At 44.4% G+C, this 10,000-nt stretch overlaps 1 protein-coding gene across 1 annotated transcript in view; it reads left to right on the top strand.

Annotated features, from left to right (window-relative positions):
• LOC135221033 (uncharacterized) overlaps positions 1-10,000 on the top strand; it is a 238,299-nt gene that overhangs the window by 147,765 nt on the left and 80,534 nt on the right. The gene's annotated exons all lie outside the window — the stretch shown is intronic.

A 10,000-nucleotide genomic window follows, 5' to 3' on the forward strand; every position in this document is an offset into this window, starting at 1 on the left:
AAAAACAAATGCCATATAGTAAAACCAACCAGACAAAAGCATAACAACTGGACAAACTCATACTTAATTCTAATAACAGGAGTCAAGGACAAAAAGTAAAAATAATAAAAAAATCCTTTCCTTCCTTAGAACCCTTAAAAATTAGTGTTTCTTCCTCTGGATGTTTGGTAGTTTACGACACTGTAATATAATATATGTTTGAAATGTCCTATGTTCTTTTTGCATTATCTGATAACTGTTATCCCAAAACTCCTGTCATGTTAGCAAATCTATTCCAGAAGGACATACCAAGAAACGATGGTCCCTAAAAGTTGGGGACCAAGACTCTGAAGCGAACATAGTCGACGATAATATTTGGGGAGACGGATGCCTCCTATAAAAAGACAAAAGTAATAAAAAAAATTCTAAACCTATAATGTTAATGTTGTATTCACATAGCAATCAACAATAGAACATAAATTATTCAACTGTCAATATGTACTCTGCTAACATTCTGCTCTCTTTGAGTAGAGCATTCCTACAAAACATGAAAACTTTGCAATTTATCAAATAATGAAATAGTACCTGAAGTAAGGATTAATGTAAAACAATGAAAATTTAATTTTTTTCATTGTTTTAACATTATCTTACTTCAGGTAAGATAATGTTAAAACACGTATAAATATATATATATATATATATATATATATATATATATTATATATATATATATATATATATATATATATATATATATATATATATATATCACAAAGTTTGGAAATTGATAAATCCTAAATAATAAAGGTATAGCCACGAAGGAAAGATAAAACAGAGTTTCTGCAAGATCTTTCGACTCAACGTCCTTTGCTTAGCAGACAACTGACTTACATGAAGAAATTGAGAGTACAGGAAAGGTTGATAAGTGACAGATAGGGATTATAAGGAGATTAGTACCTAGAATCCAACACATGTGGAGAATGAGTAGCCTTTCCAAACAAGCATGTAATGTAAACATGGGTACAATTTTAAGAACAAAAAGACTAAGTTAAACTGCTCAGACAAAGGGACAAGACAATTAAAGGATTATACAGGCCGACAGCTGACGACATTCAGATCTTTGTGGTAAACAAAACTTATTCACAAACATATTGAATATACATACATACAAGAAAATATCTCTAAGGCAACTAATTTGTATTTAAGTTTGTAATTATATCTTTGAGGTCATTCTTAAACATGTTACAAATACAAATACACAGAGAGAGAAAATTCTAAGAACATTCTGAGTTTGCCTTATTTTAACGGATTTGAAACCATTAAATCTTTGTTAAGAGCCTTTAAGGTCACCTTGTTTTTTCCTAAAAAAGGGATTTTGACGTAAGGAAAAATCTATTTCTGGGCGATTGGCTCGTGTCGCCAGCGAAATATCCTTTAATCTATTATTTCTAGGGTAAATGTACTAACACATACCAGAGAATAAATAAAATAAAGAAAAAGGTCAGTCATACTGACTCGCTCACGCCCTCCAAGAGGGTGTCGGTATGAACACTATGGCGAGTGAGACCACTACCACGAGCCAAATGCCAATAGAAATCTCCCACTACAAAACCCTCCATGAGGGGAGCCGACCCACAGAGTGAGCAGCACGTACTACTACTACTCCATCCCATGCTGCCGACTGCTGCGCCTCTGGTGGCCATCCTGAAGTTAGCAGACAATCTTGGGCGAAGGGATGGGTAGGGCGGGATTTCGCTGGCGACACGAGCCAATCGCCCAGAAATAGATTTTTCCTTACGTCAAAAATCCCTTTTCTGGGCTCAGCTCGTGTCGCTGCGCGAAATCGTACCAGAGAAATAGCACAAGATTGTAAACAAAATTAATAAAATAAATCAGAATAGGTCTCAAATAAAAGATAAAATAAAATAAAAAGAATATAATTGCTAAAAAGATACATATACACAGTGATACAAAAATAGAAATATGCTTAAATTACACTTAATTCTAATCATGTTTCTTAACATAAGGTAATTTACATATATACAGAGGTAAATGGGCTACATGTATCAAAATGGTATCTGTGTAAAGGTTATGTATCAAAAACACTAGAGCAATTAATATAATCAAATGAACAAACCACTCAACAATAATAATATATAAAGGAATGTATATGACTTAATATACAAAACCCGTAACCATCATAATTAAGATGTATCCCCTAGCATAAAAATAAGGGGATAACATCCATGAGATCAATATCTGTAATCATCTGTGAGTGTCCCTAGCAAAAAAATAAGGGACACCCCACTACATCATCATAAAAAGCAGCTAAGACCAAGGTGAATGTAAATGAACAAGGCAGGAATAGACGAACTGTGGGTGAGGCAGGTAGAAAGGAGGACTGGATCTTCTACTACAGATAACTAGAGTCAGGGAAACTATGTTACCCGCTGCTACTGCTGGGAAAATTTCAGAGCTTCCAAGGACTTAAGGTAATGACGATTTGAACACTGTCGGCGATTTCCATCCGGTATACTTGTTTTTCAACTCATCGAAGTTCATATGTTGGAAATAATTAATTGAGGTGGCTACTGCCCTGACATCATGTGCTTTCGGGAAAGAGTCAGGATTGGCTTGCTTAATAAAGTACAGGATTTGTTGCCTGATGCCTTTAATGGATAAAGTTCCACCTTTTTCCCTCTTAAAGAGGGGACCCGATGAGGATGAGGAGGTCCTGGACAGAAAGGCTCGTAAGGCTGAAACTGGGCAAAGAGATACATCTTGTGGAAGGGGTAGTACCTTCCAAGGTTCCCACCTCATCAAAGGATCTTCATTCTTTGCTATAAAGCTACGTTCCGGAGAAAGTAGGACTTCCCCTGTGGGAAGGAATTGAATATGATCCGGATCTCTGGATAAAGCCGACAGTTCTGAAATTCTTGCTCCTGAAGCCAAGCTTAATAAAAATAGAGTTTTTCTTAAGAGCATTATAAACGAGCATGTGTCATTATCGGTTTCTGAAGCCAGTTTTAGAACATCGTTTAAGAACCATGAAACTGACGTAGGCCTTACAGAAGGTCTAAGTCTAGCACATGCCTTAGGAATAGACGAGAAGTAGGAATCCGTCAAGTCTATGTTGAACCCAAATTGAAATATCTTTTTCAAGGCTGACTTGTTTGTCGTAATCGTGCTAGCTGCTAAACCTTTTTCAAATAGGGATCTGAAAAGGATATAGCTGAATTAATTGTCATGATTCTAATATCTGATTCTCTCAGGAAGATTGCTAACTTTTTGACAGCAGCATCATACTGTCTCAAAGTTGAATCCCTTTTAGCGGATTCCAACGGAAGAGAATATTCTGAGGGTCAATATTCGCATCTCTTTTTCGCTGCAAACTTCATGAAATCCATAAAGTAGGGTTTTGAGAATCCCTGAGGAAGCAAAAAAGAAACACAGTCTTCGTTTGTACTGACTGGGAGAGCTTGGGATTGGGGATCCGAAGAGGACGAGACCCAGTTCCAGAATTAGGGATACCAATTGCTCTTCGGCCAGTCTGGGGCTACTAGAGCCACTTGACCCTTGAATGTCCTGAGTTTGTTTAACACTTCATGAGAAGATTCACTGGAGGAAAGACATAAATCTTCTTCCAGTTGTTCCAGTCCTAGAGCCAGGGCATCCGTGGCTAGGCCAGAGGGTCCAGGTTGGGGCTACATAACACTGGTAGTTTGTGGTTCGCTTGAGATGCGAAGAGATCCACCTGTAGCCCTGGAACTCTTTGAAGGATCCATTGGAACGAACTGTTGTCCAGTGACCATTCCGACTCTAGGGGCACTGATCGGGATAGCGCGTCTGCTATGACGTTTCTCACTCCAGCTATGTGATGGAGGAGAGATGCCAACTGAACTTGTCTGCCAGGGAGAAGATGCTACCATGACATGATTTAGATGACGTGACTTGGAGCCTCCTCTGTTTATACAATGTACTACCACTGCGCTGTCCAGGACTAGCTTTATGTGGGAGTACTTTGGTGGACGTAACCTTTTTAGAGTCAAGAACACTGCCATTGCCTCCAGTACGTTTATATTGGAACTGACGGAACTGAGGTGACCAAGTTCCTTGAACCTTTTGAACTGGGAATACCCTCCCCAACCGCTTAAGGACGCGTCTGTGTGGATGGTGATCCCTGGTGGAGGGAACTGAAGGGGTACTGACACCGACAAATTCTTGACTTTCGCCCACGGCCGAAGTCGATTCTTTAGAATCAGAGGGACTGAGGATAGTTTGTCCCTGGACCTGACATTTGCTCGTGAGCGCCAGATTCTGGTTAGGTCTTTCAGTTTGGCTTTCATTAAGACGTTCGTCACTGATGCAAACTGGAGTGAACCCAGGATCCTTTCCTGAGTCCTCCTTGACGCCAGTTTGTGACTTAGAAAATTGCTTGACTGACTTCGCTATTTCTTTCCTTTTGGTTGATGGAATCGACAGAGTATGGGAGGATAAATTCCATTGAATGCCCAGACCACTGAAAGTTGACTCTGGAGTGAGTCTTGACTTGGTCCTGTTTATCTTGAAGCCTAGATATTCCAGGAACTGAATCACTTTCAGTGTAGCTCTGTTGCATTCCTCGACTGTTGAAGCCCAGATCAACCAATCGTCGAGATACGCTACTACCATAATCCCTTGTGACCTGAGTTGTTGCACTACCACTTCCGCCAGCTTCGTGAACACCCTGGTGCCACGTTGAGTCCGAAAGGAACTACCTTGAAGGAGAATGTCTGGTCTCCTATCTTGAAACCCAGATACGGACGGAAGTGTCTTGCAATAGGGATATGATAGTAAGCGTCTGTAAGATCGATAGAGGTGGTGACGGCCCCACGGGGAAGTAAGGTCCGCACCTGCGAGATCGTGAGCATCTTGAACTTGTCGCAGCGGATGGCTAAGTTTAGCGGGACAAGTCTAAGATTACCCTTCTTTTTTGTGAGCCTTTCTTTGGCACGCTGACAAGCGACCTTGAAATTTTAATCTCTTGACTCTCGCTATAGCTCCTTTCTGAAGGAGATCCTCCGCGTACTCTGTCAATTCCTTGGAAGGAAGTTGACGGAAAGGTCTGGATGGAGGTGGGTTCGTCAACCAGCTCCAACCCAGGCCTTTTGACACAATGCTCTGAGCCCATTCGCTGAAGTTCCACCGTGGCGAAAGTGAAACAGCCTCCCTCCTACCTGAAGTTCTTCATTGGTTCTGGTAACCCCCTCGGCCTCCTCTGAAGTGTTTTCCCCGATTAAAGGGGCCTCCCGATCCTCTCCCACGAAAGGAACGCTTACCTCTGCCTCCCTTACCCGAGCGTCATACTCTGTGAAGCTTGACTCTCGAAGGCTTGATTGTAAGCTGGAGGAGATGGCGTAAGAGGTGGAGGGCTGAGGCTGAGGGTTAGATCACATAAATTGGCTGTGATTGAGCTTTAGAAGTGGAAGGTTGGGCTGTTTGCACTAAGGGAACCGCCGGAACTTGCTGAGGAAAGCGTGGCCTGCTTTTTCTGGTAAGGTTGGAAACGCCTGGTTTCCTTTGCCCCTTACCTTTAGCTGTTTAGATCCTGCCTCCTCTTAGCCGTAAGGCCCCAACGGTCCCTTAAGGCTCTGGTTCAAACTCGTAGCCTCTGACTGGAGCTTCCTTCACCATAGCTTCTGGGAAGAGATCTGCTCCCCAGATGTTCGACGAGAGTAACCTATTCGTGGCTCATGACCGAATGGTTGCCTCTTGTAGGACATGCTTCCTACAATTCGTTCTAGCAGTGGCAAACTCAAACATATCTGACTGTACCGTTTGAGTCAGGATTTGGTCATGAGCTTGAAAAGCGGCTCTGAGCCATAGGCTATGGTGGCCACCTCGGTCATAGCCATAGAAATTAATTGATCTGGCTAATCGCGATTTGGCGTCAAATTCAGCCTGAATAAGGCTATCTGGGAGCCTGGGTAGCTTTTCACCAAACTGCTCCATAGCACAGTCCGGTTTGAGTTTGCCAGCTGAGAATGGTGTTCGGCAAGTCTTCCCACAACTTCTCCGGCTGAAGGGAAGTAACGGAGATGTGGGAAAGGGATCTGCTTCCTTCAATTGAGGTATGGGGTCCCCCTTCTGGGCCGCTGGAATGGTAGACCTCACGGATCTTTGTCATTGGAACGGGAGCGGGTGGGGTACTCTCATCCATTGTGAAGATGGTAAAGGGACTCTTGAAAGGTTGTATCTTAGTATTAGAACAATCCATGTCCTCTAAACACCTGAGCCATTCCTCTCTGAGCCTGGTCCTCGTGAATAGAGGACTGTCTCCTTTGGTACCCTATCATCCCGAACCATGGCTGACGCTGTGAGCCTTGCGTAGCCTATGAACAGGGGGCTGGAGGTCTTCCGGGTAGAACTCGAAGTCCTCTATCCTTCGAGTTCCAACTCCGGTATAGAAATGAGTCCGTCTTGTTGGAAGGGGGCGTATGACGCTACTCTCCATGGGTTGTTCATCGAGAACGGAGGTAGCGAGTCATACGGAGGAAGCTGGGCTCCACTTGTATTGGAAAGTGGAGGAGAGGCTAGAGGAGCTTCTCTCAGTCCGGCTATAATGGAGTCTTGAGAAGTAATCCTATCCGACAACCGAGAGATCATTTGTTCCATGCTACTCTTTAGGGACCCAACCAGGTCGCCCACCTGTTGCAACAGGCCAGCATTGGAGTCCAAAGCCGGAGCTGCTGCGGAGGTGGAGGGGTGGCTCTGAATCGAACCAAGGGTAGCGGAACTGGCGACTCTGCCGGGGAGTGCGAGATCTCTCTCTGGAGGATTTACTCCTCGAGGACTTAGAGCCGGAGCCAGAAGCTTTAGACCTGTCTGCTCCGGGATTCCCAGCCGGAGACTTACGCGAGGAGGATGACGCCGAAGCCGTCTTCTTAGACGACGACGACGTCTTTGTCAAGGATTTCACTGCTTGACCCTTGACCTTGGGTCTAACCGAAGCGTCAGGAGGAGTATACAATTCATCACCCGTAAAGCCTTGGAAGGATGGAGAGGTTGCAGGAGTAGAAGAAACAGTTACGCCCAAGGGTGACCCTTGGGTGTCCACCTTACCTACCTCGCCAACAGGTCGTCTACACCTACCATAGGTTCTACATTAATATCCAAAGTCGCGACGTCCGTGGAGATGTCCTGGTCTTTGGTCAGTTAATGAGGCAGCCAGCTGTTGTTGGATGAAGGCGATAGTCGGGGCCCGCCTCTACTGGGTCGACCGTATCCTGTCGCCTTGCCTCCGGGGAAGATTAGTACCGCCAACCGTTTCTCTAGGATGTAGGCATACCCTTGGCGGCGTTCTTCCGAAACCCCACCCGCCGACCCAGGCCCGCAGGGTTGCCAGTGCGGTATCCCTCACTGCCGGCGCCTGGAAGAGAGGGTATTGATTAGATTTAAGAATCACTTAAAACTAAAACTTAAAGTATAACTTAAACTTATAGGCCTTAAGTTAGAGTGAATGATGAAAACTTAAGCACTATAACAGATGCGGAGCAGCTACCGGAGATGGAATACTTACCCCGTCTAAAAGCTGGCTCACCAGATCGTAACATATGGTACACGTCTCATGGTACCAGACCTGGATGTCCCCGTGCGGAGGATCGCGCATGGAGCATGGGTACCGGCAAACTTCGTGTCCACATGGGTCCTGAAGTGTGGCGGCGCATCCCGATGCTTACAGTTGGTGGCCTGTAAGTGGGAAGACACATGAGTATCTTAAAGAATATCACGTTACAGGCTAAAGGACAGAAGAACTCTCCGTTGCATGCCGGAGCTCGGAAAAAATTTGGGCATAACCCCTCCCTTAATCGCCTGAATAGGCTATAATCCCGGAGAGATCCGGTGAGACATGTAAGGGAGGGGGGATGGTTTAAGGTACTTAAGATAAACTTATAGTTAATCTAATAACACTTAAACCTAAAACTCGAACGAACCGGACTAAGTCCAGTGCGTGGCGGAGTGTAGTAACTCAGCGATACGGAGAGGTTAGCAGGGACCCACTGTATGTTCCGGTCCACTCTGCTGGGTGGACTAGCATCTTTCCGCTGGATGCCAGGACTCCGGTGGAAAAGGAGCCCTAGTAAGGTGGGAAAGAGCGAGAAGGCATACAGGCTCGAGCTAGCACGGAGCGACAGGGTAGCAACGGAGGGGGAAAGGCCAGTCCACCACGTTACCACCCGGCCGGACCGAGAAGCCGAGTCCAGTCTGGGTCTGTCCCGTCCCCCTACTCCCTCCGCCTGGGGGGAGAGAGGGAGGCAGGCTCGGGTATGTGGAGCGAGCATGGGTAGACCGACCCACCCTCCCCCGACTCTATGGAAGAGCGGGAGGGGGGGGAAGGTGACTGGACAGGCGTCTGGCTGCCTCGTGATCACGTAGTGACCACGGGGCGGTAAGACCAAAACAAAGACAACTAAGCCTAGGACAACCCAACTGATCAGAGAGATGCTATCGGGAAGCAACTGAACTGAAAAGCGGTAGCATATAGGCCCACTGGACCAAAACCAACTGATCAGAGAGATGCTATAGGGAAGCAACCGAACTGATGAGCGGTAGTATAGGCTCAATGAGCCAGGACCTAGGCTAAGCCAGACGCCTAACTAACCTAACTATAACAAAATAAATAGTATAAATGAATAAAAATGAAAGAAAGAAAACAATATAGCAGGAGAAAAAATCCAGGAGTGTACGACTAACCCGAAGGCAAGTCTACCACTCAAAGCTAGTCAGGGGCCGATACTAAGAGCCGTGACTAGGGTCTGGATAGAAGGAGCCTACATAAGGTAAAAGACATGCATGCATGACAAACCTGTGTAGACAGTACCCTAAGTAAAGCGGATAATTAAAATAGAGCGTACATAAATAAGGGGATGTTCTGGGTATGGGAGACCAAGAACGAACCCACCAGCGGAGAAACTATGCTGCCATGCTTCCGACCCAGAGTTTCGTATTTATACCTAAAAAACGGCAAATACTGTCTCAGGGCCGGAAAAAACCAACTAACCATAAATACTGAGTACTTAACTTAGCTGCTGCGATGGCTGCACGCTCCATGATAGATAAATCCAACGAAAGGGCACAAAAAACACAGAGAGAAAAAATGGCACGTGTGAATCGTGTGCGCTAACTGAAAAGGATGGCCACCAGAGGCGCAGCAGTCGGCAGCATGGGATGGAGTAGTAGTAGTACGTGCTGCTCACTCTGTGGGTCGGCTCCCCTCATGGAGGGTTTTGTAGTGGGAGATTTCTATTGGCATTTGGCTCGTGGTAGTGGTCTCACTCGCCATAGTGTTCATACCGACACCCTCTTGGAGGGTGAGCGAGTCAGTTATACTGACCTTTTTCTTTATTTTATTTATTCTCTGGTATGTGTTAGTACATTTACCCTAGAAATAATAGATTAAAGGATATTTCGCGCAGCGACACGAGCTGAGCCCAGAAATCACACTAAAAGAATGTTAATAAAAAATGGCCCCAGGGAAAGCAACACTATACATAAAATTTCATGTATGGACTGCCCCTCCTTTTATCTCGGACAGTCCGACAAGGTTTAGAAGTAAGATGAAAACAGCATAAATATTCTGTCAAAACTTGGGCAAACATCTAAAGCAATATTCATTCATTTAAGTGAAAACAACCACTGGATAAATTGGATTGGTAGTTCAGTAATTGCAAGATCAAAAGATTATTATCAAAATATTTTTAGAATCTGCCATAATACAACTTACTTCCCATTTTTATTTTAATATTAGTCATGGCCTGTTTCATTTAGACTCTTGTATTTGTAACATGTTTAAGAATGACCGTCAAAAATATAATTACAGACTTAAATACAAATTTGTTGCCTTAGAGATATTTTTCTTTGTATATGTTATGTTTAATATGTTTTATGAATAAGTTTTTGTTACCAAAGATCTGAATGTGGTCAGCTGTCGCCCTGTATAATCCTTTAATTGTCTTGTCCCTGTGTCTTGAGCATTGGACTT

This window comes from Macrobrachium nipponense, chromosome 2 (assembly GCF_015104395.2).
Source record: "Macrobrachium nipponense isolate FS-2020 chromosome 2, ASM1510439v2, whole genome shotgun sequence".
In the NCBI taxonomy this organism is placed as follows: domain Eukaryota; kingdom Metazoa; phylum Arthropoda; class Malacostraca; order Decapoda; family Palaemonidae; genus Macrobrachium; species Macrobrachium nipponense.